Source organism: Myotis nattereri (genome assembly GCF_964212035.1).
Source record: "Myotis nattereri genome assembly, chromosome: X".
In the NCBI taxonomy this organism is placed as follows: domain Eukaryota; kingdom Metazoa; phylum Chordata; class Mammalia; order Chiroptera; family Vespertilionidae; genus Myotis; species Myotis nattereri.
The window spans coordinates 48,866,329-48,870,068 of record NC_138078.1 but is presented as its reverse complement, the minus strand read 5'-3'; the positions used below and the strand labels follow the sequence as shown (position 1 = coordinate 48,870,068).

The 3,740-nt window shown below is 41.2% G+C and overlaps 1 pseudogene across 1 annotated transcript; it reads right to left on the bottom strand.

The window, feature by feature from the left end:
• Positions 1–2,656: 2,656 nt before the first annotated feature.
• LOC308536003 (protein FAM133B-like) lies at positions 2,657–3,492 on the bottom strand (annotated as a pseudogene). The gene has a single exon. The product of its transcript is annotated as a protein FAM133B-like (transcript).
• Positions 3,493–3,740: the final 248 nt, after the last annotated feature.

Sequence of the window (3,740 nt, the reverse complement as noted above, 5' to 3'; positions counted from 1 at the left end):
GCCCGGAGTCGCGCGTCTCAGTGTCCCGGTAACGGCTGCAAGCACCTCTGAGGGAAATCCGCCCTCAAGTTCGCCTGCTGCTGCCTGACAGACCAGCCTCTCCCCGTATGAGTCCTGGGTCCCCAGAGACTTCCCGGAACCGGAGTTCAGAGCAGTCGGGAGCTTGTGATTCAAAAAGACAGCCACGTCCTCAGGTGCCACCCCCTTTCCGCGCGCGCTAGCCGCCGCCGTACCTCTGCACTCAGCCTCTGCAGCTCCTCTGGCTCTCAGCGTGCTTTTCTTTTCTTCTAGTTGTAGAAATTACACTCAGCCAGCCTTCCTGTTGTTCTGGACAATGTTTGCTCCGTCCTTTGGGATATTGTTCAATTGTTGTGTGAGGCGACTATTTCCCGGTGTTTATCTATGCCGTCATCTTAGTTTCTCCTCTGGAGCAGACGCATTTTCAAAGCAGAATGGTCCAATGATGCCTCCAGCCCAAAATCCGCACCAAACAGTGACACGTTGTGGATGCATTTGTTTCTCAACAATCACTCGTGGATTTTCTGAACCCCAAATGTGACAATTTTGTCGATTAACCAAGCCATCAAGATGAAAATGAGGCTCATCGCTAAAGATGATTTTGTTCAAAAAATCAGCATCCACTTGTTGTTGTTCCATAATCCATTCAATGAACTCTATTCACTGTGCGTGGTCAGTAGGCTTCAGTTCTTGAGTCAATTGAACTTTGTAAGCATGAAGATGCAAATCTTTTGTGAGAATATGCTGTAGAGCGCTTCTCGAAATGTCCAATTCTTGACCACGGTGCCGAATTGGTGTCCCTGGACTCTCAGCAACACTCTCACGAACTGCTTCGATGTGGCTGCTCAGGCAATAACAGTTAATGGTGCTCACTATCACGACATAATAATCCAGTTTGCTATTCCATACATAACCTTATACTGTATACGTTATGAATCAATAAAAAATTTAGAATTTTTAATTATAAACCTGTGTTGTCTATCAAAAGTACTTCTTGCATGAATTTTGGGACACTCTTTAGTAAACAATTCAGCAGGAGATACGAAGCACAAAATCTTAGTAAAATGACACAGAAAAAGCAATAATTTAATTCTCACTTAAGTTTAACTTCTCATATTTTTATGAATACACAAAGACAAAGTTTTAAACATTGTATTTACTAAGATTCTGGCAAGAGCTTTATGTAACAAGACACAGCATACCAGGCCTCCCACTCAACTTGTATATGGTAAGTCTCAGCTTCAATATGAAGCAGTTACAAACAAAACCAACCAAAAGAAACCAAACGTCTGCTTTTCACATGCTAAATATTTTGGCAAGAACACCATTAAATGCAGTAAGGAATTTAAGATAGCAAGAATAAAAAGTTAATAAAAGCTAAACATTACACTCTAAATGAATGGGTGAGGACTACGCCCTCCATCTTGCCCCAGGGTAAGGGCTATGCCCTCCATCTTACCTTGGATCCTCCAGCCATGTGCTCAGCAAGGCTTCTTCCCCAAAGCCCAAGCCTCTGCTAGAAGTCCACACCCAGGACTTCTTTAAACTAACCAATGACAATCAAGGGAAGTGCACACCATAGATATGACCACATCCTGTGTACCAAGACACCGACTTGCGCCTGGCCAATCGGCAGGGCCCACAGTCCTTTCTCCTCCCCTTACTCCAACCGCCTATAAAACCCCACTTCCCACAGGACTAGCTCTCTCTCTGCCACTTGGCTTGCTGTTGCGTCGGTGAGTGTGGTCAGGGAGCCGAGCTAGCTCGTATAAAGACTCTTTGCTTTTGCATCGGACTCAGCTGGCTCCCTGGTGGGCTTTTGGGGATCTTGAAATTTGGGCATAACACTAAACAAAATTCATACAAAAAAAATAGCTATCACTGATTAAATAAAAATTTCCTGACTGGTTAAAACTTAACAGTATAAAACATACAGTTTAGAATCTTTAGCTATCAAATTCAAAAAGTACCAGTGATTACTGGAAATGACTCCTTCCTAAAGCCAATGTGTAGTCAAAATTAATTCAAATATGACAACATATTCTAATGTTAAAAATCATTCAGTATTATTGAAGTGGAGGTAAATCCTAGAGCTTCTGGGGCTTTCTCATGCTGCAAAAGGCTGTTTCTCTGGTTTACTCAAAGCAGCATATGACATACCCAGCTCTGACCTCCTCATGAAGCATGGTTACTATGTCTGTAAAAATAGGATGTGTGAGGATAAAAGGCATGTTATTCTGTTAGCTAAAGAAATAGCAAACCACCCCCACCCTTAAAAGCTCCTTCCCCAAGTAAATAAAAGTATACAAGAGGAAAAATTAAAATACACTTATCTACAGAGTAAGAATTTTGAAATATCAATGTAATCCCTACTTCAAAAACATTAACTAGAGTTATCTGCTCATTTCTGTTAGTATCTTAATGATGTATCCAGACTCAATTAATTTATCATTAGATACTTCTAGTCATAAATATTAATTTTATCCCCAAATATCAACTACTAGTACAACTGTAGTGTATTTATTATCTCCCAGAGTTATTAAACAATGGATGAGAAAAAAGGCAGATGTTCAAGGAGCAGGCATCTGCTACAGCCCTTTCACACACCGGCATCTGAGTGGCTACTGCACAATCCAGGAATAAGTCTAGAAACAACAAAGGTCATGCATTTTAGTAAATATGTCATTAATTTCACAGTTGAGATCTCCTCAGACATTGCACTTTCTTTATAAGGGAATCCTGATTTTTCCTTTCACAGTGAATCAGGACTTGAACTAGCAGCCTTCTTTTTCTTTTTCTTACTGCGTCTTCTATGCTTCCTTTTCTTTTTCGTTTTTTCTGTTGTTTTTCTCTGTCCTCACTGCTTTTCTTCTTTTTTGCTTGTACCTCCTCAATATAATCTGACTCTGATAAAGACTCAGATGATAAATATCTTCAGGAAACATCTTTCTCTTTTTGCTGAATTCTTTAATGTCCTCTTTTTTCTCACTTGCATCCTTTGACTTCTTTTTCTTTTTTAAACTATCTTTACTGTCTGATTCAGGCTCTGACATGGAGCTTTCAGTACGTGAACAATTCCTCTTTTTCCTTGTTTCCTATTATCATCTTCAAAATCTGAAGAACTGCTGGAAGAATCAGAACTTGATGAAGAAAAAGACAAACACCTACCAGATTTCTTCTTTTCTTTTTTCTTTCTCTGTCTTTTTTTTTTACAAGCTCTCACTTCCACTTTATAATTTTTCCCTGTGTTTTTCTAGTTCTTTCTTCCAGTCCTCATTCACATTTTTCTTCAAATTCAACCAATGCCTTGAAGCCTTTCTTTTTCTTTTCTAATTGTTCTTTCACTTCTTCCCAGGTAGGTCTTGGTCGATTCAGATAATCTTAGATTGTTGGCCCTGAAGACTGGACTGGACCTTTTGATCTGGCCATTGCTATTGGATTCATATAGGCCATCTGGTTGTCCCACTTCCCCATGGTGCTGGACTGAGTGCACAGTCAGATGCCAAGGGAGACCAGGAAAGTGGAGCGGCTGAAGCAGGCCCATACCGGACCTTCTAATGACTCCTGAGGTGGGTCTCTAGTAGTTAGCACAGGGAACAAGGCTAGTTGATCTCCCATGAAGGGGAGGCACCAGTCAGGTTCACAGGAAGGTGGAGAGAATGGCCCCCACCCCAAAGCCACACCACTCAGTCATTGACACCTCCTGAGTCTGCCTAGATCTC